The following is a 27,702-nucleotide window of genomic DNA, read 5'->3' as shown; positions in this document are numbered from 1 at the left end:
TTCTAAAACAGCAAGGGCCATAACCGGGAGGAGGAACAATATTCGCCCTCAGTGAAGCAAATTCTAATGAATTATTAAAAGATATAATATTTTTATAAATTTTTTTTGAATGTTTATGACTTCTTGTCATTAAACTTTCTATTAAAGGAGCAACTTTAATTGCTTCAATATTTACTTTTCCTTTGCTGCAGCATTGACTAAATAATTTGTCTGATGGTTGCAAAATGTACAGCATCACAGTTGGTGCATATAACATTTAGCTCTCGACAGTTATAATGATCTAATGAATCATCATATCTCGCAAGTGCTGCAATGTGTTGAGTACGTTTTGCCAAATTTGCACGATGGCATTGAACATAACCCTTTGTGTATTGCTTATACTAAGCTGATGTGTTTCTGATTGTTTATTTACTGAACGTGCTTTTCTATGAGCATAAGCATTTTTTTGTTGTTCTTTATGTTTCTGATTTTCTGTCATATTTGATCTCTCATTTCTTTTCTGAACTGCTTTTGCTTCCCTTAAATGGGCCCTTTCTTCATCATTTTTATTTTTATTTATTCTATTTCTCTCATTTCGTCTCTTTTTTTGCATCAGATTTTTCTTCTAAAGATAACTTTCTTTTTGGGGGCAGGTTTTCAGGGTATACTGACAACCTTATCTGGATGGATCTTTGTCCTAAATATATGCCAAATATATTATAGATAATAAGGCTACAGATGTAGTAATAATATTTATTTTTGTTATAATGTTACAGATATAGCAACACTTTATTTAGCAACGCTGCTTTTATCTATATATATATATATAAATTAATATACAGGTGTGTTATAACCTACAGGTGTAACAACATCTTTATTTGAATGGACTGCTGTCCTAAATATATATTGAAAATATGTCATTTCTAATAAAGCTACAGGATATATAATTAAGCTAACAAAGTAGCAAAAATGTATTGTGAAAACTCTTTTAATCTACAGTATATATAAATATTTTTACAGGTGTAGTGACAGCCTTTTTTATATTCAACTGTCCTAAATATATAATAAATATACCAGTTTAGCCAAACCCTATTTGCCAAATTTATTGAAAATGTATATTTATATAACCAACAGGTATAGTGACAACCTTATCTGGATGGACTATTGTCCTAAATATATGCAACATATATTATTTTTAATAAGGCTATAGATGTAGCAACACTATTTATGTTATAATGTTACAGATATAGCAACACTTTATTTAGCAATGCAGCTTTTATCTATATATATAAATTAATCTACAGGTGTATTATATATAGATATATATATATATTTATATATATATATATATATATATATAACCTTCAGGTGTAACAACTCCCTTATTTGAATGGTCTGCTGTCCTAAATATATTGAAAATGTGTTATTTATAACAAAGCTACAGGCATGATTTACACTGACCTATATGTTAATTCCTATACTCATTAAATATTTTCGGAAGTAGCGATCGGCAATTTCCGTAACTCTGCACACACATAATTTATAACTGACAAAATAAGCATTTATATCAATCATGTACAAACTGACACTTATACATACACTTCAGTATGTACATTATATATAGATTACAAATGCTTATTATTTTAGTGTCAGTGTCTACATTATTTATACAGTCACTATGCATTGTAACTGTATAAATAATGTGTCGTTTGAACCGCTCCCCAATAATAAACCTAAAACTTCTTTACCACTATGTCCGCCATCCCAAAAATATCACAATTAAAATTAAAATTAATAACCCCTAATCCGAGAACCCCCTCATCACAATTTACCTACTACACGCATTGACCACTGAAACGCCAAATACACAGATCGCAATCTATAATTTTAAAGGTGATAAGTAGTTCATTTTTAAATAAATATAAACAAATGTAATTATTAAATTTTAAACCGCAAGTAACCCATAACACAAATTTGTAATTTAAACAATTAACCTATAAGCCACCAACCCTCACCCAGAACGCAGTAAACCTAATTAACCTATTAACCCCTTAAACCGCCAAAACCCACAATGCAAATAACTACTGTAAATTACTAAGCCCCCTAACCTAATACCCCCTAAATTAACACAAATTACCTAAACTAAAACATACTAAAGTTACAAAAAATAAAAAGCTACGATTGCAAAAATAAAAAATGCTAACATTACAGAAAATAAAAAAATCAAATTACCAAAGTTGAAAAAATCAAGCCTAATCCCTATGAAAATAAAAAGCCTACCAAAATAAAAACACCCCTAATCTAAGAATAAACTACCAGTAGCCCTAAAAAAGGCTTTTTGCAGGGCATTGCCCCAAGATAAATAGCTCTTTTACATTCAAAATACACCAAGTCCCCCCTAACAGTAAACCCCCCCCACCCACCAAACCCCCCAAAATAAAAAAAACTTAACACTAAAAAAAACTAAACTACCCATTGCCCTGAAAAGGGCATTTGGATGGGCATTGCCCTTAAAAGGACATTTAGCTCTTTTGCAAAGTGCCCAAAAAAACCTAAGTTAAAAAATAAAGAAAACATACAAATTTTAAAAGAATCTAACACTAAAGCCCCAAATAAATACTCACAGGTCCTGAAGTCTGGCGGAGAAGATCTTCTTCCAGATGGGTCCATCATCTTCATCCACAGCGAAGGCAGCGCAGAGTGGAGATGCGGAGCGGTGTTTCCAGATGGGGTGATCCTCTGAGGCGGCGTTGGTCATTGGCAGCGATAGTCCTTGGCGGTGGTGCTCTTGGGCGACATGGAGGTTCCTCTTCATGCGATCGTCTGTCGCACACTGAAGATTAAATCCCAGGTACCTCATATTTATAGAGGTACCTTGCATTCCTATTGGCTGAAATTTTCACATCAGCCAATAGGATGAGAGCAAGTGAAATCTTATTGGTTGGTGAACAGCCAATAGGATTTCACTTCCTCTCATCCTATTGGCTGTAGACCAGCCAATAGGATGAGAGCAAGTGAAATCTTATTGGCTGGTGAACTGCCAATAGGACTGAGAGCAAGTGAAATCCTATTGATGCGGGCGGTTATTTTTTTTTTAATACTTCTTGCGGGTAGTTATTTTTTTTTTTTTAATACTTTATGCAGGCGTTTTTTGTTTTTTTTAATACTTGATGCGGGCGGTTAGTTTTTGCTTTTGTAATGTTCCGTTTGCCTTCGCTGCATCCCGGTGGATTCTGAAAATGGCAGGGTGGTGAAAGAATCCACCTTCGCTCTGCCATTTTCGGAATCCATCCAGGTGAATTCTTTTCGTCTCACGCTGCCAACATTCCATTGAGGATGCATGTACAACTTCCGACGGCGACGGACATTACAAACGCAATTATAGTATAGAAGTGTTAGTAAGATGTTTATTAACAGTTGAAGTGAAAGTGATGCATTTAAAAAATCAATTCCTTCGGTGTCATTATAATAAACTGATAAATACAAATATCAATAACTTTATTTACAAGAAGACATTGAGTTTCAAAAAAATAATGCACAAAAAATAAAATACTGTTGTTTTTCCCTAGATATAAATGTATGTTATTCAAAAATGCCAGGGGCCCGATCTGATATGCAGCGTCGCCTGCAAAAGCCGGCGATGCCAGATTTTGCACGATTTTGGTATCACATATACGGCGTAGCATACAAGTTACACGCGTATATTTCACCCTTCGGCCATATTTTTTTTGCCCATAGACTAACATAGTACTACACACAATTTGGTATCCAATATACAGCGTAAGGACTTACGCACGCAGATTTCAGAAAATCTACTCCATTCTCGTCTCGCCACAAATTGCAGGCGCAGGAACCCTTGCACTGACTAAAAAAACAACGTAACTCCCTGGAAGCCTTAACAAACACATACATTTAAGCAGCATCTCAAGGTTAACGGGACAGTATACTATGATATTGTTTTTTTTAAGGTTTATTTGTGTATTTGAAATAGTTTGAAGCCACAACATAATCAAATGGATTGCTTGTAGGTACTTTATCACATTGTGGACATATACTTGCTTATTTACTTTCAATTGTATTACCTTCATCTCTTTAGAACCCACTGGAGTGTAATTTATTCTAATGCTAACACTATTCTAATGCTAACACAGCTTGGCACTGATGCCAAAATATATAAAAGGACAGTCAAGTCCAAAGAAAACCTTCTTCTTTTAAATAGGGCATGTTTTTTCAAACTACTTTCAGATTTAATTATAACACTTGCTTTGTTCTCTTGGTATTCTTAGTTGAAAGCAAAACCTAGGATGGCTCATATGATCATTTCTAAGACCTTCTTGAAGGCTGCCTCTTTGCAATTGTGTCAAACCAATCACAGACACCACAAACTCTCACCTGCAAACTTAAAACACCTGATAATGCCCTCCCTATCAGTAACATCACTACTATATATACCAATGTGTCAATTTATATTGGATGTGAGATAAATTGATTTACATCTTAGAAGTGAATATTACTATATGTACCCTTCAGAAACAACTATTGTGGATGTGAGTTATAGTAAAAGAATATGTCATAAACAGGATAATATTACCTTTTTTGGACCATTTCCACACAGGCCTTATTATATGTTTTAACAATATTAGTGTACTAAAACACACCTCACATGAATGTGGATGACAATTATCTGGTAGATAACAGAGGACAAGATTTATGGTGAACTATAAGAATATTTATTTCTTTTTTGGCTTCTTGTATGAGGGAGCTGAGGTGGCTGTAGTGGATTGCCTTGTTCTCCTGGTTTGAGAAGATTCTTCTGTTTCTGCTGGTGTGCTGGCCACAGATGATAGGCTGGAGGCAGTGTTCTGCTGGTGTGTAAAGTGCTCAACCAACACACCCAAGAGTTGATTTTGTTCTCTCCATCTATTGTCCATTTGCATCTGCATATCAGACAGAATTCGCATCATCTGGGATTGATTATGAACACTTGCACTTAATGATGCTGCTATGTCCCTCTGTAGCTCTATGCTAGGTTGTTGTCTCCTCTGTTGGCTCCTGAAGAACCTCTCTTGGCCTCTTTGTATATTCTCCATGCTTGTTATGAGCCTCCTCTGGAGTGCAATGTATTCCTCACCCAGGGGTGAATACAATGCATCCACAGGCTCTTGAGCAGCAGGGCTTCTAGGTGCTTGAGGTGCAGGTTCAGCTGCATTTGCTGCTACTTGAGGTGCAGGTTCAGCTACATCTGGTGGTGCTTGAGGTGCAGGTTCAGCTACATCTGCTGCTGCTTGAGGTGCAGGTTCAGCTATATCTGGTGGTGCTTGAGGTGCAGGTTCAGCTGCATCTGCTGCTGCTTGAGTACTTTCAGCTATATGTTCTTCTGCAGATGGTGGAGCTCTTCCAAGAGAAGAAGATGGTGGTGCTATTCCAAGTGAAGAGGATGGTGGTGCTCTCCCAAGTGAAGTGTATGGTGGAGCTCTCAGGGTGTATTGATAGTCCCACTGATGACCAGTGTGTGAACACTCAGCCTGTCCAGTTGGCACTTTTTGTGACATAACCTGTGTGTAAAAGCCATGACTGCCCTGAGATTGTGTTGGGGGGGGGGTAAATAAATGGACCCTTTGTGGCTGTCTTGGCTCCCCCTCAAATCCAAAAGAAGAATATTCCTCTGGCCAGGAATCTTGCCAGGGGTCATATGTCAATGGTGGTGGCATCACTTTCGGGTCCTCAACTGAAGCCATCCAACCCTACTCATGCCTGGGAGCATAATGTTCATGTGGTTGCCTGAAGACTGGTGGTGGTGGCTGCATGCCTGTGACTGGTGGTGGTGGAGGTGGCGGCATGCCTGTGACTGGTGGTGGTGGTGGTGGAGGTGGCGGCATGCCTGTTTGCATCCTCGTGACAGGAGGTTCTGTGGAGGAGTCAAATGATGAGAGGGATTAGTACAGTCATATATATGTTCATGTGGGCATACAATGTACATTGATACATGCTCGGGCCTATACTGATTCTCATGTCACACTCTATAACATGCATGTGCACATTGTGATTTGTGATATGAGGGATTTTAATATGTGCAGTATATGTTTCATACAATAGTTATGTGTACATGTCAATGATGGAGAAAATATGTTCTTTAAGTGACACTATGGTCACACAACAGGCACTGAACCTGCTTTCTTGAGCTAAAAGTATTGTGATGGCTATAGTGTCTATTTACTGAAAACTCTACATGTGGCTTGTGGCCTGTGTTACTCTGAAACATGTTAGTATTGCACTATTCCACCTCATATCATGTATTGCATTGTGTTAAGTAGCATTAATGTCAAATATAATTGTAGATGTTTTTGTTAGTAGGCCAAATACCATGCTCCTCATTGTGTACATGAATGTGTGACATTAAAGGATGTTACATCTCAAATACATACTATAAATAATACTGGTGTGTGGGATGTTACTCACCAGCATGATGTGCTGTGGTTGCAGCCCCTGAGTCACGAGCCCCTGGAAGTCCATGGACTGCTGTGATACTCAGGGACCTGTGTATCATCTCCTGCCAGGTGTTGTATTCTGTGTCCAGGGGTGGACCACCGCCTGTTCCCCTCTGGTGCATGGCTTCCTGCACCATCTTTTCTTTCACCCACCTCTTACAGTCATTCCACCTTTTTTAAGGCCCTCAACAGTCCTCCTCTGCGGGGCCACACTGTTGACAGCATCCTCTACCGCTAACCATGCCATTTTACGCCTTTTGGCAAAGCCTTTGCCCTTCTCCTGGCCAAAGAGGGCACTGTGATTGTCCATGATGGCCTGGACTAGGGCAACATTCTCATCGAATGATAAGTTTGGACATCTCATCCTCTCATCCTCTGTGGACACCTGGCTTGCTCCCTGCGATGTCCCTTGTGTGGGTTCCTCCCTATCCTCTCCCTCCTCCCCCTTCTGTCCCCATGTGCACCCTCTGTCCCTCTTCTGGATGTGCCTGGTCTCTGGGGCTCTCGGGCATCTTCCCTCCCATCATCCCTTCTAGCTCTCCCTCTCCCCATTCCACTTAATCCCTGATGGGGACCCCACTGCTCCTCCTGTCCTCTACAATACTCCTCTCCCTGCCACTCCTCTCCCCTCCTCCCCTCCGCCCTACCTCTCCCTGCCATCCTCACACTACACACACTCACTCCCAGTTAAATCACACACAATCACAACCAAACACTCAGCCTATCACACTGTAAAATTAAAATAAAAAGTGTTGTGTATTTTGTATATGTATGTATGCAATATGTGTGCAATATGTAAAAATATGTGTAAGTGTACAAGCTTAACCAACCAACAATGCGACCTAACTCCTCTGTTTGCGCCTCTCTCTCTACTCTGACTAATCCTCCACTCCACTGTAGTGTGCTGTAGCTCAACGAACCATCCAAACACACTGAAGGAAATGGCGGTTGATTTTTACGAGTGTTAGCCTAATTTGCATAAAACTACTCTTTATTGAGACTTTACGTGGACAAAATACAGGCGTAAGTCACTTGCGACGACTAAAATGTGTATTTGCGCACTTTTCGGAAGATCGCCTGTTTGTCCTACTTACGCCAGTTTAGCATCTAACGGCGCAGTATATGTAATACCCCGATGTGCAAGGTGAAATTACGGGCGGGTTCCTTCGCTTGCGCCGAAAACTATGCCGTATATTGGATCGCTCCCCAGAAGCTTTTAGACAGGTATGTACACTTTGGAACGTGCCTTTTATTTCTATAATATGAAGAAGGAACAGGTAATATATTTTTTTTTTCAGATCTGCAGAGCGTATAGCAAAGAAAAGACATGGATTTGAATTAAAGCTAAGACCTTATTGGCTTTTGGTACTTTAAGCCAGTTATATTAATGCCGAGAGCTCCAAAAGCCAGTGGCACATAAAGTACAGAATGAAAATTAAATGGTATCTCCTCATTCCTCTAACAAGCAGATTCCTTGGAGCAATAAAATACAAAATAGTCTATTCCTAGTACTTTTACATCTATTAACTTCTCAGTATGTTCTTTCATATGAGTCACTTGTATAGTCAGAAGTTACATTTTAGAATATATTTCTGTAGCAATAATATTCAACCTTTGTAAATTAAGGGCTACATTGTCAGTAGACATTTGCATTTGCACATTTGTTAATGAAACACTGCTATTCATCTCATTTTAATGAGATCAATACCCAAAAGAATGCAGCACAACATTTAAAGAAAACAAAGCAATAATGCCTTTATTAAAGTTAAAGGGATTATTTCTTTAATGATTCAGATAGAGTGTGTGATTTAAAGCAACTTTCTAATTTACTCCTACTATCAATTTTTCTTCATTCTCTTGCTATCTTTATTTAAAAATCAGGAATTTAAAGTTTAGGAGCCAGTCCATTTTAGGTTCAGAACCATGGAGAGCACTTGCTTATTGGTGGCTACATTTAGCAAACCAATAAGCAAGCATAACCCAAGTCCTGAACTGAAAATGGGCGGGCTGTTAAGCTTTACATTCCTGCTTTTTAAATAAAGATAGCAAGAGAACAAAGAAAAATTGATTATAGGAGTAAATTAGAAGTTGCTTAAAATGGCATTCTCTATTTGAAGCATTAAAGAAAAAAATTGGGTTTAGTGTCCCTTTACACATATTTACGTAAGTGTGCTTGAGAGCCGCACTAACCTACTCTTCTTCTTCACAAAAGCCCAGCCGTGCTAACGGGAGGCTTAGTGTGGTGTCTTTCAGGGTCCACACTGTGAAGAAGAGGAGTGGGTGAGCATTTTAGTAGCTACAGGTGAACTTTTTCATCTGTAGTAGTGGATCATTTGCATTAGTTTCACGAAAATTAATGCTAATGTTCCACAAATATACAAAAACAGCAAAAGAACAGCTGTAAGAATACACTTCAAGCACTCACCTCCTCCATAGATAATTGTGGATAGGGGTTACGTCGACAAAAAAATTATTTACAAGTTAATACTTTATTAGATATAGTTAAAACATGGGTAGTTTAATTTAAACCAACAAGACATGGTAGGGCTAAGTAGTCAAATAGTCTCCTGGATCCTTTCACACCAAGAGATAAATTAAGTTTGATATGTAGATTATGTGTAATGTGAGGTAAACACTTATTGGACCAAATATAAGTCAACCCACATTAGAGTGGAGGTATCGACTGTATATGTGTGAGAACCAAAATTCTGAAAAGATGCTTGATGTAAACTGTGAATTCTATAAATGCTTTATATTCTAAGCTTGAAATGACATTCAGTTTGCAGCATCTGAATCTACCTATAGTTAGGCTCTCGGTCTATTGCCCTGGGCAACCAGTCACCGTGTTAATAGGACCATTATTGTTGCAGTAAAGTTTGATACAAAAGTGAAATAGCAATTAGTATGGTTACTAAGCATATGTCGCTACAGTAAAACTAACCTGTAGTCTAAGTGGTAATTATCGCAATTCGTATAGATTCAGTATCATTATGAGATGTCTGCATATTTACTTCTGTAAAGTCCCACCTGCTACGTGTATCTGAATATTACCACTGGCCTATCACAGTAGTGCAAAGGGCAGCCCCTAAAGGGATATGTTTCATGTCGGCAGTAGGAGACAGAAAGGTAAATATTATTGTTCAGGTGGCTACTTTTAGAAATCATAGGAGTGCATTGGTGCTACATATTAGTACTTCTAGTATATCAGCTTGTGTTTATAGTGTGCCAGGCTTATTGCTGTCAATCTTAAGTGCGGTTTGGGTAGTCCTGCCTACAAAGATATATCAAGCAAGCTGTCGTAGATTAAGTTATAACAAAAAATGCAATCAACAGCGTGGGTATCTCCCTATATTGGGTAGATTACAGTGATGCCTTAAAAATAAAAAGTTGCTTGAAAAAACACACACACTTAAATCAGTTATTGGTACGCAGTCGCCTACGTATACTGTGTGGGAATTTTGATAGCTTTTACAATGCAATACTTATGAGTGCCATTTAATTGTGATTGCTGTATTTAGATGTCCACTTATAATAATGTTCAGCAATCACATGTGTGCCAGCCACACAAAAAATTACCCTTAAAAGTCATTATTGTCAAGTTCTCTGAAGTGGGTGAGAATCAACAGTTATACTCGCAACAGGGATATGGGTGTAGCGGTCCAAACCAATATACAAATATGATTGATACATACCAATGTGGGGTCATATCCCAAATAGATAACCTAACTGATCTGAGAATTCAGTAACATGACAGCTCAGATATCATCATAAGCCCTTCGAAAAAAAAGCAGGAGAACTGGCGAAACATGAGGAGAAGGAGGCAGATGGGACCCTTCATTTTTAATAGTCTAGAGAATTGTTAGGGCTTATGATGATATCTGAGCTGTCATGTCCATAGGACTATTCTTTCTACCATACGAATTACACTTTCAGCACATTCGCCCATCCCTACTTTGAACCCTGTCTGCCCACAGGTTGATAAATGGTTGATAAAAGAGTTTTTAGCGTTAAACATATTAGTTATAAAATTAATCGAAAAGATATACAATTATAAATTGTGCAGGTATCATAAATGAATATTACTTTGAGTGCCTTCAAACATATTGGGCAGTCATCATGAATAATACATTCATTATTTATCTTTATTTTCTTTCTTCAGTTTTGTCCCTTAATTATGCGCCTCTATGAAGGAGTTAGTCAATCAAAAATAAAGTTAAATACATGGTAGCTATTTGAAAAAATATTGAAAATTACTTCCTAATATATATATCTTTATATATATCTTTTAATCAGATATATCGAACTCCATTTATTAAATAGTGGAATCTGCTTTGGATCCCTTGCAAGTTAAGAAACCACGGGTGAACTGATGCCCACTCACTGGGAACAGGGGCAAACAGATTCCCTAGTTTCATTCAGATAATGTTATTTTAGCTGTGAGCTTCAGAGCTTAGAAACTTAAAGGGACATGCAACCCCCCAAAAAATGCAATTGAGCATACAATTACAAACAATTTTCTATTTTATTTAAATTTGATTACTCATCTTTGTATCTTTTGTTGAAGGAACAACAATGCACTACTGGGAGCTAGCTGAGCACATAAGGTGAGCCAATGGCAAGAGCCATGTAAGTTCAACCACCAACAAGCATCTTGCACCCAGTATATAGGTATTATTTTCAACAAAGGATACCAACAGAACAAAGCAAATTCGATACTAGAAGTAAATTAGACAGTTGTTTAATATTGAAAGCTCTGCTTAAATTACAAGAGGAAAATGTTGGTTTTCCTGTCCCTTTAAATTCAGTTTTATTTTCATTTTATTTTTAAACTAGGAAATGTTTTGGGTTCATTAAAATGTAAAAGATGTATGTGAAATAGCAAAACCAATGAAAAAACTTTGCAAATAAGTAAGATATAATGTTTGAAAAAGGGAAATGAGGTTTCTATAGACTAGTAAATGAATAATACAAAAGGAGAAATATTCTGTGAAATTGTTTTCTAATTGATTGGAACACTAGTGTTTTCCATTGTTTTGGATGTAAAATATAAATGGAGTTTATACTAGGTTAGATTACAAGTGAAGCGCTAATGATAGCATGGGTGCGATAAACAATATTGCTTACCGCGTTATCATTAGCGAGTGATTTTGAAATTAAAAGTTCATGGTACAGTGTGTTTTAACCATAGAGGGGTTAGTACGGATGATTTTGCTCAAGTGCAACCTATTCTTTCAAAGGATATCATGAGCATGCTGAATAGTGCTGGTATTACAAGTTCAAAGTTATAGTTTGGGCACGAGCGAGAGCCGAAACTGTGATAGACTATTAATCCCTACTTCAGGCCTGAAGTAAAATGTAAGGGTTAAAAAAACAGTTGCACAAAACACATATAAAAAATACATTCAAATAAATTATTGTACACATATATACACTTTTGATAAATATATTATATTATTATTATTAATATTATTTTAAAAGGGTTAACATGTAGTAACACAAACATATATAGATATATATAGGTATATATATATATATATATATATATATATATATATATATATATATATATATATATATATATATATTGTGACAGAAAGTCTGGTTTGGTGATAGAGGGAGTATATATTAGACCAAGTTTAAAGTGAAGGTCAATTTTCATCAAATACTTTTAAAAACAGGGGCACTTTCATTGATGAAAATTTACATTGCACTGGATTTGAAGAAATACAGGGAGTGCAGAATTATTAGGCAAATGAGTATTTTGACCACATCATCCTCTTTATGCATGTTGTCTTACTCCAAGCTGTATAGGCTCGAAAGCCTACTACCAATTAAGCATATTAGGTGATGTGCATCTCTGTAATGAGAAGGGGTGTGGTCTAATGACATCAACACCCTATATCAGGTGTGCATAATTATTAGGCAACTTCCTTTCCTTTGGCAAAATGGGTCAAAAGAAGGACTTGACAGGCTCAGAAAAGTCAAAAATAGTGAGATATCTTGCAGAGGGATGCAGCACTCTTAAAATTGCAAAGCTTCTGAAGCGTGATCATCGAACAATCAAGCGTTTCATTCAAAATAGTCAACAGGGTCGCAAGAAGCGTGTGGAAAAACCAAGGTGCAAAATAACTGCCCATGAACTGAGAAAAATCAAGCGTGCAGCTGCCAAGATGCCACTTGCCACCAGTTTGGCCATATTTCAGAGCTGCAACATCACTGGAGTGCCCAAAAGCACAAGGTGTGCAATACTCAGAGACATGGCCAAGGTAAGAAAGGCTGAAAGACGACCACCACTGAACAAGACACACAAGCTGAAACGTCAAGACTGGGCCAAGAAATATCTCAAAACTGATTTTTCTAAGGTTTTATGGACTGATGAAATGAGAGTGAGTCTTGATGGGCCAGATGGATGGGCCCGTGGCTGGATTGGTAAAGGGCAGAGAGCTCCAGTCCGACTCAGACGCCAGCAAGGTGGAGGTGGAGTACTGGTTTGGGCTGGTATCATCAAAGATGAGCTTGTGGGGCCTTTTCGGGTTGAGGATGGAGTCAAGCTCAACTCCCAGTCCTACTGCCAGTTTCTGGAAGACACCTTCTTCAAGCAGTGGTACAGGAAGAAGTCTGCATCCTTCAAGAAAAACATGATTTTCATGCAGGACAATGCTCCATCACACGCATCCAAGTACTCCACAGCGTGGCTGGCAAGAAAGGGTATAAAAGAAGAAAATCTAATGACATGGCCTCCTTGTTCACCTGATCTGAACCCCATTGAGAACCTGTGGTCCATCATCAAATGTGAGATTTACAAGGAGGGAAAACAGTACACCTCTCTGAACAGTGTCTGGGAGGCTGTGGTTGCTGCTGCACGCAATGTTGATGGTGAACAGATCAAAACACTGACAGAATCCATGGATGGCAGGCTTTTGAGTGTCCTTGCAAAGAAAGTTGGCTATATTGGTCACTGATTTGTTTTTGTTTTGTTTTTGAATGTCAAAAATGTATATTTGTGAATGTTGAGATGTTATATTGGTTTCATTGGTAAAAAAAAATAAATTGAAATGGGTATATATTTGTTTTTTGTTAAGTTGCCTAATAATTATGCACAGTAATAGTCACCTGCACACACAGATATCCCCCTAAAATAGCTATAACTAAAAACAAACTAAAAACTACTTCCAAAACTATTCAGCTTTGATATTAATGAGTTTTTGGGGTTCATTGAGAACATGTTTGCTGTTCAATAATAAAATTAATCCTCAAAAATACAACTTGCCTAATAATTCTGCACTCCCTGTACTTACCTTTTAATCCTGCAAAGCCGGATCAACGATCTCCCTCCTTCTTCTTCCTGCTGTAGACCACAGCAATGACGAAACTGGCTTCCTCCAATCACAGCCGGGCATCACGAGCTGGACGCTCTGGGGTGCAAGCCATGATTGGAGGAAGCCAGTTTTGTCATTTCTGATGTCAGTACAGAGGAACTGAGGCTGAGATCGGTGATCCGGTTTTGCAGAAGTAAAAGGTAAGTATTTCTTCAAATCCAGTGCAATGTAAATTTTCATCAATGAAAGTGCCCCTGTTTTTAAAAATATTTTTAAAAACCGGGCACTAATTGATGAAAATTGACCTTCACTTTAATACATTTTACTTTACCATTTTGCTAAGAAACCCAAGGGAAATGATTAGTGTTTTTTTAGTTGTGAATAGCTTACAGCTATTAAAGACAATTAAAATCAGGTGTGGCTCATGATTACTGCTCCTAGGGTTTAAAAGGGAAGCATTTCTCTAGCTAAGTAGATTACAGCAAGGCAGGAGGCCTGATATGATGTGTTGTGAAAATTATGATGTACTAAACGTTTTGCTGGATCTATGTTTGCTGTTACATTCTGTAAAGGACACCTGTATTGCTACAGACAATGTAGACAGAGATTTGCTGTTTTGGAAGCTTGTGCAAAGACTGAATGTGTTCCTTTTGCCTTACCTGTGAACAAACTGTATGCTGCTGTTAAAGTCACCTTACTATTTTGGAAGAAAATAAAGTTTTGAAAACTTTAACTGGATTGTCCTCTATTGCATTTAAACCCTAGAAGACAGTGGTTGCAAAAGGTTCTTGTTACATATGGTGGACAAGGCGGGCCACCACATTTTATGTCTGTGGGTTTTATAATTTGCAAACAACATGGAGGAAGTTATTAAAGCACTGATTCAGTCAGTCAACAGGAGGCCAATAGAAAAGCTGCTGAAAACAGTGTAGCTCTGCAGCTGTTTGTGTTGGCACAGACGGAGAACGCTATGATTATGGCAAAAACACAGAAAGAGAGTACTGAAGTGCTGGTGCAACAGATGGTCACATTTCAAGCAGAAACATTCAGGAAGGTTTGTGAGGAACAGCAGAACGCCACATGCACGTTGCGGAAAGAGATTCAAGCTATATATGAGAGACTGAGCTCTGATCCTGCTTGTGGTTGTCAAGGCTCTAAAGTTTTACGAGCTAGTCACTATATTCAAAAGATGTCTGCAGCGGATGATTTTGAGGCGTACCTTCTTGCCTTTGAGAGAACAGCGGAAAGAGAAGGATGGCAAGCAGATGAGTGGGCGAGCATGCTTGCACCTTTTTTGAGTGGAGAACCTCAAAAGGCCTACTTTACCTAGAGCCGGAGCAAGCCAGTGACTATGACAAGCTGAAGTCTGAGATCCTGGCATGCCTAGGAGTAACTTCTGCAGTACATGCTGAAAGATTCTACTCTTGGAGATATGTATCTGCTACAGCTGCAAGATCACAGATGTTTGACTTCATTCACCTTGCCAGGAAATGGCTGCAACCAGAGATTAACTCCACTAATAAGATTATGGAGTTATTGGTGATGGATAGCTTTCAATGAGGATTACCTGCTTCCCTGCGTCAATGGGTCAGTCAGGGTGACCCTCAAAGTGCAGACCAACTGATTGCTCTAGTGGAAAGGTATATTGTGGCAGAAGAAGTTTTGCATCTACCTCCAGCAGATTTATCCTCTCCTATTTGCCAGAACTCTACAAGAACTGGTAAGACTGTTCAAGGGGGAAGGGGGGTGAGAGACCAGCAGTTATATTTACAAGATACAAGGGACACTCCTCTGGGAAATAGAAGAACATTTAAATATAACCAACCTGGAATGAAATCTAATTATAGTATTAAATGTTTTAAGTGTAATGAGGTTGGTCATGTTGCCAGAGACTGTGCCCTTAAAGATGAACTGATGGACTATAGTACAAGTGATAATACAGGGCCACACTCATTTTTGTATAACTGTATTCATCATGATAATAGCGATGTCTCTCACATGTGTTTGGTGACTGTAAATGATAGAATGTGTAAAGCATTACTTGATTCAGGTAGTATGGTTACATTAGTGGCAAAAGTTATATTACCTGATGTGAATATTGATCATATGCATAAAATGGGTATTCTTTGTGTTCATGGTGATAAACGTGAATATGCTACAGCTGATGTAAATTTCGAAACACAATGTGGTTCTTTAAAACATTGGGTAGGTGTAGTACCCAAATTAGCTCATGAGGTGGTGATAGGATGGGATTTTCCTATTTTTTTTTTTAATTATGGGCTTTAATAGTAAATTCAGCTAAGGAGTCCAAAGGGAATGAAACAATTAAGGATTTTGTGTTTGCTTTTTCTGAAATTGATTTGGACGAAAACAGTAAAGGTAAAACTTATTGTCCTTTGCCTGTATTGATAAGAGACCATCCTCTCCAGAATAATGAGCCAGGTGTTAGTACAGAAAGCAATGATGATTTATTAGATTTGGAGGTTAATTGTGGTAATTTTAAAAGTGCCCAGTGTTAAATCTTGCACATAGTCACATACTAGGGGGCACCTGGGAATGGATAAGACTAAAGAAAGGGTCCTTAGAAGGTTTTACTGGCCAGGTGTGTTTAAGGCCGTTAACAATTATTGCTCTTTATGTCCCAAGTGCCAGCTAACTGCTCCCACTAAGGATTTTCACAGTCCATTAGTGCCTTTACCAATCATTGATGTGCCATTCAAAAGAATTGCCATGGACTTGATAGGTCCACTGGTGAAGTCAGCCAGAGGACACCAGTATATACTGGTTGTCCTGGATTATGCAACCCGCAATCCTGAGACAGTACCCCTACGTAATAGTTCTGCAAAATGTATAGCAAAGGAACTTATGCTTATGTTTAGTAGAGTGGGTATACCCAAGGAAATGTTGACAGATCAAGGGACTCCTTTTATGTCTAAGGTTACAAAAGAATTGTGTAAACTGCTCCATATTAAGCATCTGAAAACTTCAGTATATCACCCTCAAACTGATGGGCTGGTAGAGAGGTTCAATAAGACCCTAAAGAGTATGTTACGGAAGGCAATTGATGTGGATGGAAAAAAATGGGACCTTTTATTGCCTTATTTAATGTTTTCTATCAGGAAAGTTCCTCAGGCCTCAACAGGGTTTTCACCTTTTGAACTTTTGTATGGTCGACATCCACGTGAGTTACTTGATATTGTTAAAGAGACATGGGAACAGGAAACTACACCCTATAGAAGTGTTATTGAGCATATATTTTAAATGCAGGATCGACTGGTTATGGAACATATGGGAAAAGCCCAAGAAGCACAAAAACACAGTTATAATCATAATTCTAGGGTTAGAGTGTTTCAGCCTGGTGACAGGGTACTAGTTTTAGTCCCTACAGTAGAAAATACATTTTTTGCTACTTGGCATGGCCCATATGAGGTGATTGAAAAGGTGGGTGATGTAAACTATAAGGTTAGTCAGCCAGGGAAAAGAAAACCTGAGCAGATATATCACATTAATTTACTGAAGCCCTGGAAGGATAGGGAGGTTTTGTGTGTGGTAAATACCACAGAGATACCTGTTACTGAGCCAGAGTTAAATGTTTCTGAAACCTTATCTGTGCATCAAAAGCAAGAGGTCAATGACTTTATTGGAAGGAACAGAGAGTTTTTTTTCCATGATGCCAGGGAGAACTAACGTAATTAAACATGACATAGTTACAGAACCAGGGAAAAAAGTTTCCCTTAAACCCTATAGAGTTCCTGAAGCCCATAGGGGGCTAATAAATTGGAGGTGGAAAAAATGTTAAAACTTAGGGTGATTGAAGAATCATACAGTGATTGGAGCAGTCCAATTGTGTTAGTTTCTAAACCGGATGGTACTTTACGATTTTGTAACGATTATCGTAAATTAAATTGTATTTCAAAATTTGATACCTACCCAATGAGGGAAGAAGAAACAGCGCAAAAGCCACTCTAAGTATTTAATTAAGAGCCAAATGTGCGCAATAAAAATAAAAAACTTACAAAATGTTAAAAACAAACAGTCACTGAAGTAATATCACCACAGAGTCCTCAACATCCCATGAATCAAATAGAATGTTGGTCTGTTTCTGTGCTGGTCATTAGTGTGAACGTCGAGCTGATCTCAGAGAAAGCAAATAACCAAGATTTGTGCACATAGCTGGGGTCGATTGGTAACAAAATTACCAGAGGAGGTCCTGGGGGGTCTATTTTCCTCAACGCGTTTCATCTGTTTACGAACAGACTTTTTCAAGAGGCTTACTGATCTGATCATTGAAATTACCTGATGCGAGACCGCATCTCATTGGCTGGACGTAAAACTGATCCGGATTGGCTGGTGAGTGAAAGAAACTCCGATATAAAAGTTCCAACAAAGTAAACATAATAGCTAAATCATGTCCATCTGTGGGAAAGAGTCAATGCAAGAAATATGGTATGTGTAAAATAAAAATACAAAATATATTTACAAAAAGTTGCGTGCCATGCTGCAAAATAGTCACGATCCTACACTGGATAAAAGACCTAAATTGAAATATATGGATAACAATACATTAAAAGTATACATTACAGTAGAAGGCTATTTTACTCATTTATACTCATGGAATTAAACATTATAAAATCATGTCTATCGCTATACGCTAAACAAGCGCACAGTGACCAATTACAGATGAAATAGATACATTCTTGCCAGAACTACCGAGTGGATAGCAGGGGACAAGCTAAAATGGAAGGGATGTGAGTAATCATGTGTAGTAATAATGTGAAAAAAGGTTTGTAAAGTGCTCAAAAAATATGTAACATCCCTATCATTAAAGATAGACAAATATGTATGTAACTAGCTATCAGAACTAGCACAATCCAAAAGCTACATAACTTATCAAGGGGGATACTAGGTGAATGTAAATATATAATAATAAATGTATATGTGGGCTGAACTAAATAGACTAGCCTACTATATAATGAAATAGCTAGGGCATTACTACAGACTAAAACCATAAACAGTACATGAGTGTCTGTAAAGAATATGCATGTATATGTCCAATTATTACGGTGGACATCTACCGAATGGAAAATTCAAATAAATAATTTAGTCTACAGGATCATATCATTGCTGCTCCTGAATTTTGTATAAGTAATTTGTATGTTTGAATAGGAATTTAAAATATGAATTTAAAAACTAAGGCGTATACCTATGTTTCTAATAAATTTCCTGAGTACTATCTTATTTAATAAATGTATAGATGTTATAGTAAAGTTGTATCTTGGTGTCCGACTATGAGATAATAGATTATTACATAAATGCTTGTAAATCAAGATCTATATTCAGTCCTTTCAGATGAGACAGATTAGGAGTGTTCAATTCATGTATCCAATAAGTTTTGCATTGGCGTAAGGTTCTTAGTCTATTGTTTGAACTATTTGGGGGGATCCAATCTATAATTATGATTTTTAAACCATTAGGACTGGAATTGTGAAACATATTGAAATGATCAGGTATACTATGTGTTTCAATTTTATTTTTGATGTTATTGCAATGTTCACTGAATCTGACTTTCATCATTCTTTTGGTTCTCCCAATGTAGAAACAATTACATGGACAGATCAAAAGATAGACTACAAAGGTAAATTTACATGAGTATTTATGTTTAATTTTGTAATCCTTAGCACCATTTATATTTTGAAAGGTATCCCCTTTTAAAATTGAACTACAGATATTGTGTCCACAGGGCCATGTCCCATTGGCTCAACTGAGCCAGTGGGCGTGTTCTTTGGACCTGGATTCAGTGATGGGTTTCAGTTTCGATGGTGCAAGTATGTTTATAAAGTCTTTATTCTTCCTATATGTAATGAGAGTTTTTTCTGGGAGAATTTTACCTAGAATAGGATCACTTGTTAAAAAGTTCCAGCGCTTTCTCAGTATCCTGTCAATATATTGACTTCCCTTTCTGAATGTGGTTATAAATCTGACTTTCAACCTTATTTCTAGTTTCAGTGCTATTTCTACAAACTGGATTGAGCATATCCTCTCTCTTCATTTTAGAGACTTTTTCTTTTACATCTTGTATTAGGGTATCGTTGTACCCTTTTTCTTTGAATCTCCTATCTAGAATACAGGATTCTTTAGTGTAGTCTGATGTATGAGTACAATTTCTACAAATTCTCTGGTATTGACCTAGTGGGATGTTATTTTTCCATCTAGGGAGATGTCCACTCTTGGCATTTAAAATGCCGTTCTTATCTGTTGGCTTTCTATAGTTTCTCACAGCAACTCGATGGTCCTGATCAACAAAAAGAGCAAGCTCTAAAAATTCGATCTCACTCTTCCTGATATTGTTGGTACATTTGAGATTCATTGAGTTGCTGTTAAGGAAGTCTAGAAAACCCTTGACTTCATCTTTGCCACCTTTCCACACTATAATAATATCATCTATGTATCTGTAGTAAGATACTAGATGATCTCTATACGGATTGTTGTGCCAAATGCACTTTTTTTTTCAAAGCAATCCATGTAAAGATTGGCATACGATGGGGAAAATGTGGTCCCCCATCACCGTGCCTTGTATCTGCAGGAAAAATTAGGATTCAAACTGAAAATAATTATGTTGGAGTATAAACTCATATACATATATATATATATATATATATATATATATACATGTCAAAATAAATTTGATTTGTGTGTGTGGAAGTTGGCTTGATAACATGCTTTCTTCCATAGCCTTAATCCCTAGATTATGAGGGATACACGTATAGAGCGCCGTGACGTTGCACGTGATCCATAGGAAATCATTCTCCCACTTCATTCCTTCAAAAGTTATAATAGTTTGGGTGGTATCTAAAAGGAAAGAGTTAGTTTTTTAACAAGTGGTTGTAAAAGATAATCTATATAGATGGAAAGATTATTAGTAAGAGACCCTTTTTACTAATTACTAATAATCTTTCCATCTATATAGATTATGTTTTGGATCCTGGGACTTTTGACCTTACAAAGGAATCCCTTATTTACAGGTGTGATTGTATTGCCCCACTTGTATACAACTTTGTGGAGATTTGGCTTAAAAGTCTGGTACACATTGACTGTAGCATTTACTGGTGGAGCATTGATCTTATCCACCCATTATCCACTCTGTTTCTTTTATTATATTATTTGGTAATAGTGTAATACTGTATTCTCATCTCCCATTTTCAGTATATATTATAGTTTATATATCTTTACAGGGAAGCACAGCAATCTGTTTAATATTTTGTGATATCTACCCAATGTCTAGGGTTGATGAGTTAATAGAAAAACTAGGAAAAGCATGTTATTTAACAACAATTGATTTAACAAAAGGCTATTGGCAGGTACCCCTCACTGATCAGGCAAAGGAGAAAACTGCTTTTTCAACTCCAGATGGGTTGTTTCAGTATACAGTTTTGCCATTTGGGTTACATGGTGCTCCTGCAACATTTCAGAGAATGATGGATAGAATTCTAAAGCCCCATGTTCGTTATGCTGCAGCGTATCTTGATGATGTAATCATTTATAGTACAGATTGGGAATCACATCTCCCAAAAGTTCAGGCAGTTGACTCCATTTTCTCTGCTGGCTTAACTGTGAATCCTTCAAAATGTACCATAAGTTTAGAGGAAGCAAAGTACTTGGGATATACAATTGGGAGATGATTAGTTAAGCAACAGACAACTAAAATAGAACCCATACAAAACTGGCCCCTGCCCCTAACTAAAAAGCAAGTTAGAGCTTTTTTGGGTTTGACTGGATATTAAAGAAGGTTTATTCCAGATTTTACTACAATAGGTGCTCCTTTAACTGATCTTACAAAGGCAAAATCACCAATGATGGTTAAATGGTCTACAGAAGCAGACAAGGCTTTTAAGCATTTGAAAGATGCCCTGTGTGCCTATCCAGTTTTGGTAACTCCAGATTTTTGTAAAGATTTTATAGTGCAAACTGATGCTTCTGATGTTGGTGTGGGGGCTGTTCTTTCCCAAGTGTACCAAGGGGAGGAGCATCCTGTATTATTTCTTAGTTGAATATTAAACCAACAAGAGAAAAATTACTCTATTGTTGAAAAAGAATGTTTAGCTATTAAGTGGGCTTTGGAGTCTCTTTGGTACTATTTGTTGGGGAGGAAATTCAGGTTGATTACAGATCATGCTCCTCTCAAATGGATGAGTCAGAATAAAGATAGGAATGCAAGAGTGACTAGATGGTTTCTTAGTCTGCAGCCTTTTCATTTCTTTGTTGAGCACAGAGCAGGTCTTTTGCAGGGCAATTCTGATGGTCTTTCAAGGGTACACTTTTTAATGTCTATGGTCGCTCACTCTACCAAGTGTGAGCTGGGGGGGGAGGAAGTGTGACAGAAAGTCTGGTTTGGTGATAGAGGGAGTATATATTAGACGAAGTTTAATACATTTCACTTTATCATTTTGCTAAGAAACCCCAGGGAAGTGATTAGTGTTTTTTAGTTGTGAATACCTTACAGCTGTTAAAGACAATTAAACTCAGGTGTGGCTCATGATTACTGCTCCTAGGGTTTAAAGGCAAGAATTTCTCTAGCTAAGTAGATTACAGCCAGGCAGGAGGCCTGATATGATGTGTTGTGAAAAATATGATGTACTAAACGTTTTGCTGGATTTCTGTTTGCTGTTACATACTGTAAGGGACATTTGTATTGATGCAGACAATACAGACAGAGATTTGCTGTTTTGGAAGCTTGTGCAAAGACTGAATGTGTTCCTTTTGCCTTACCTGTGAACAAACTGTATGCTGCTGTTAAAGTCACCTTACTATTTTGGAAGAAAATAAAGTTTTCAAAACTTTAACTGGATTGTCCTCTATTGCATTTAAACCCTAGAAGACAGTGGTTGCCAAAAGTTCTTGTTACTATATATATATATATATATATATATATAACATTTTCCTCTATGTGAAGAACATAAGAATGTGAAGTAAACTCACTTCAGGTTTAGTACAGTTGGTCTAACGTGGTGTTGGGTTAGCGTGCAAGTGATAACTGCTAGAAAGTCTATGGAGAGGTAAAGTTAGCACAATTGTGGTATCTGAAGTCTTACGCCACTTGCAATCTTGCCCATTGTGTGTAGTGAAACAAAAATGTAATTACAATGGCCTCAATTTGACAAAAAAAATGTCTCTTCTAATAGATTTGAATGCACCCCTTGATTGGTATTATTATTATATTCTCCTAGATATTATTATTATTATTATTATTATTATTATTATTATTATTATTATTATTATTATTATTATTATATTAAATTGTGGCACTACAATTTTTAAATAATATTGATTCTTAAAGAAACTCTAATATGTTATATCCATTTTAATGTGTCCAAAAATGTGTGTAAAATGTAATAGCACAGCCATCTTAAAATTATGCTTCTAGTATATATCACTATCTATTTACATAAATGTTAAAACCAGATAGTAGAATTTATTTCATTTTGATTAAAAATTCTTGGAAAAATATATCATGTTAATTAAAGTATTTATTAGAGATGTTTATTCGGGACTCTGATGAATGCAAATTCATCCAAATTTTGCTGATTCGTCTAGTTGTTTGATATAAGAACAGCCAAATACATTATTGGCTGAAATTGATGAAAAAATAAAATGATTGCTTGATGAAGTTGATTCATTCATTCATTGATTCCGTCTTGTGCCAAAAAAAAAAGGTGCAGGAATGGGTAAAGGAGTTATATAATTTGGTTAATAATAATATTTTGTTTGTAATGATGTACAGGGTGTCTTACCATTCATTTGTCCATAATCCCCTGTACAATTCTGCTATAGTATTACTAATGACTGATGTTAGGGACAGCCTTTTAGGCACCAATTGCTGGATTTTAGTAATACAGGAGTTGTATGTTCTTTTACATTGAAACATTGGTTCTTTTAATTGTTCAAATCCTATAAAGTAACATTTTTTTGTTATATTAATTGCCTATCACCTAGATTATGAGTTTTGCATTATGAGTCAAATAGCAGCGTTGTGGCCCATAACGCATCATTTTCCCTAATGCAGCCATTACGAGTCTTGTTGGTATAGCTATACCGCAAGTCTTTTAGCCTGTAACGCAACGTCAGTACCGCACTCGTAAAAATGACGTTTTTCATGGGATTCCCATAGCGCCGGTATTACGAGTTTAGCGGTGAGGCTAAAAAGTGAGCGTTACAGCCTAAAATGACAAGATCTGTAACGCCATCTAAAGTCAGTAGTTATGAGTTATACGCAACAAATCTGTAACATAAATCTCATAACTAATGTGTTAAAAAAGGTACACTAACACCCATAAACTACCTATTAACCCCTAAACCGAAGCCCTCCCACATCGGAAACACTATAATACATTTTTTAACCCCTAATCTGCCACTCCCGATATTGCCGCCACTTAACAAAAATATTAACTCCTAGTCCGCCACTCCCTGACATCCTCAACCCTATAATAAACTTATTAACCCCTAAACTACCACCCTCCCGTATCGCAATCACTATTTAAATATTATTAACCCCTACACCGCCGCCACTATACTAAACTTATTAACCCCTAAACCGCAAGCTCCCCACAACGAAATATACTAAACTAAACTATTAACCCCTAAACTGAAAGCCCCCCACATCTAAATAAACTAAATTTAAGTTTTTACCACTAAACCTAACAACCCCCTAACTTCATATTAAAATTACAATTTACCTATCTTAAATTAAACTAAAACTTACGTGTCAAATTAAAAAAAATAAGTTTAAACTAACTTATTAAACTAAAATTAAACTAACTACCAATTAAATTAAACTAAACTTCACATTAAAAAAATCTTAACACTACTTTTAAAATTACAAAGATCCAAATACAAAATAAAAAAAAAAAACTAATTTACAAATAATAACAAACACTAAATTACGGAAAATAACAAACGAAATGATCCAAAATAAAAAAATAATTACACCTAATCTAATAGCCCTATCAAAATAAAAAAGCCCAGCCAAAATAAAAAAATAAATAAAAAAGCTAGCCTACAATAAGCCTACAATAAACTATAAATGGCCCTTAAAAGGGCCTTTTGTGGGGCATTGCTCCAAAGATATCAGCTCTTTTACCTGTAAAAAAAAAAAAGACCCCCAACAGTAAAACCCACCACTTAACCAACCACCCAAAATAAAAAACCTAATTCTAAAAAAAAGTAAGCTACCCATTACCCTGAAAAGGGCATTTGTATGGGCATTGCCCTGAAAAGGGCATTTAGCTCTTTAACTGCCCAGACCCTAAACTAAAAAAAACCCCACCCAAAAAACACTTAAAAAGCCTAACACTAACCCCAAGACGATCCACTTACAGTTTTTGAGTCCCGCTTGAACGATCTTCATCCCGGAGTTGAAGTCCTAATCCAGGCAGCGAGAAGTCTTCATCGAGGCAGCCTCTTCAATCTTCATCCCGGCGGTGAAGTACTGATCCAAGTGGCAAGAAGTCTTCATCCAGACGGCCTCTTCAATCTTCATCCAGGCGGCATCTTCTATCTTGATCCTGGAGGCGCGGAGTGGGTCCATCCTGAAGACATCTGGCATGGAGCATCCTCTTCATATGGTCGCCGCCTTACACTGAATCTTCAATGCAAGGAACGCGATCCGAGATGACGTCCCTTGCATTCCTATTGGCTGAAAATTTTGAATCAGCCAATAGTAATTAGAGCTGCTAAAATCCTATTGGCTGTTCAAATCAGCCAATACGATCAACCAGGACTTCACCGCTGGGATGAAGATTGAAGAGGCCGTCTGGATGAAGACTTCTCGCTGCCTGGATCAACTTCAACTCCGGGATGAAGATCGTTCAAGCGGGACTTCAAAAACTGTAAGTGGATCGTCTTGTGGTTAGTGTTAGGCTTTTTTTAAAGGTTTTTTGGGTGTTTTTTTTTTTTTGTTTGTTTAGGGTCTGGGCAGTAAAATAACTAAATGCCCTTTTAAGGGCAATGCTCATACAAATACCCTTTTCAGGGCAATGGGTAGCTTAGGTTTTTTAGATAGTTTTTTATTTTATGGGTTTGGGGGGTTAGGCAATGCCCTACAAAAGACCATTTTAAGGGCCATTGTAGTTTATTCTAGATTAGGTTTTTCATTTTGGGTGGGTTTTTATTATGGGTGGGGTTTTTTTTAGCAAAAAAGCTGTTTAACTCAGGGCAATGCCTACAAGAGACCCTTTTAAGGCCCCCCCCCCAAAAAAAGGTCATTTTAAGGGCCCTTGGTAGTTTATTCTAGATTAGGCTTTTTTATTTTCGGGTGTTTTTTGCTTAAAAAAAAAGGGAATTAGAATAGGAATAATCTTTATTTTTTTTGATAATTTTGTTGTTGTTTTTTGTAATGGTAGTTTTTTTTATTTTTTGTGATTTTAGTGTTTTTTTTAATTTTTGTAATGGGGTAGGTTTTAGTGTAAGGTAGCTTTGGTTTAATTTCACAGGTAAGTTTGCATTTATTTTAACTAGGTAGTTAGTAAATAGTTAATAACTATTTACTAACTAGTTGACCTAGTTAAAATAAATACAAAATTACCTGTGAAATAAAAATAAAACCTAAGCTAGCTACAATGTAACTATTAGTTATATTGTAGCTACCTTAGGTTCTTTTTCACAGGTAAGTATTTAGTTTTAAATTGGTATTATTTTGTTAATAATAGTAATTTAGATCTAATTTTATTATGTTAACGTTGGGTGTTGGGTTAGGGTTACGTTAAAGTTAGGGTTAGGTTTAGGGGTTAATATAGTTTAATTTAGGTTGTTGCGATGTGGGGGGCTTGCAGTTTTGGGGTTAATAGTTTTATTTAGATCTATTTTAATTATGTTAAAGTTGGGGGGTGTCAGGGTTAGGGTTATGTTAGGGTGAGGGGTTAATAGTTTAATTTAGGTTGTTGCAATGTGGGGGGTTGGCGGTTTAGGGGTTAGTAGGTTTATTTAGTGGTAATGATGTGGGAGGCTAGAGGTTTAAGGGTTAATAGCTTTATTTAGGTGGCAGCCATATTGGGAGTGGAGGAATAGGGGGTTAATAACCTTACTATAGTTGCGGCGATGTTGGGGTGCAGCGGATATGGGGTTAATAACTTTAGTATAGTGGCGGCGATATCGGGAGCGGCTGATTAGGGGTCAATAATTTTATTTAGGTGGCGGCGACATCAGGAGCAGCAGATTAGTGGTTAATAACTGTAGGCAGGCGTCAGCAATATTGGGGGCAGCAGATTAGGGGTGTTTAGACTCGGGGTTTATGCTAGGGTGTTAGGTTGAAACTGTCTTTTCTTTTTACCCATAGACATCAATGGGGCTGCGTTACGGCACTTTTGTTTCCGCGATCGCAGGTGTTAGACTTATTTTTAGCCATATCTCCCCATTGATGTCTATGGGTAAAGTGTGCACGAGCACGTCAAAACACTGCTTGTTTTGTGTGTGGTATGGAGCTTAAAATCTCCATATCACACGCGCAAGCAGTGTTTTTCAAAAACTTGAAATGGCAGCGCTATAGGGGGTTAAATAACGCCACTTTTGTTGCATTCTTTACTTTCCCTATAGTGCTCAAAACTCGTAATCTAGGTGTATATTAGCTGTTCGATATGGAAATAAGGGTATTGAAACCAAATTCAATATTCATCCAAACCAAATGCCTGCATGGCCAAAATTCGGCCAAACCAAACTTTTTAAAAAACCTGAAACAAATCTTTTGGACTAAACAAGCTTTTCGCCCCCAGTGCACATGTCTAGTATTTATGTAGGGATTCTCATTACAAGAAAGACTAAAATGTGCTGTATTTAACTGATTATTAGCATTTATTATAAATATTATTAATATTAGGAATGTGAATAATACGAATGATGATGATGATAATAATAATGCTTATTTTTCA

General features: G+C 37.0%; 1 protein-coding gene across 1 annotated transcript in view; it reads right to left on the bottom strand.

Annotated features, from left to right (window-relative positions):
• LOC128640757 (vitellogenin-like) overlaps positions 1-27,702 on the bottom strand; it is a 459,754-nt gene that overhangs the window by 215,214 nt on the left and 216,838 nt on the right.

This window comes from Bombina bombina, chromosome 10 (genome assembly GCF_027579735.1).
Source record: "Bombina bombina isolate aBomBom1 chromosome 10, aBomBom1.pri, whole genome shotgun sequence".
Classification (NCBI taxonomy): domain Eukaryota; kingdom Metazoa; phylum Chordata; class Amphibia; order Anura; family Bombinatoridae; genus Bombina; species Bombina bombina.
The sequence above is the reverse complement of the archived record's forward strand: the minus strand, read 5'-3'. Positions and strand labels throughout refer to the sequence as shown.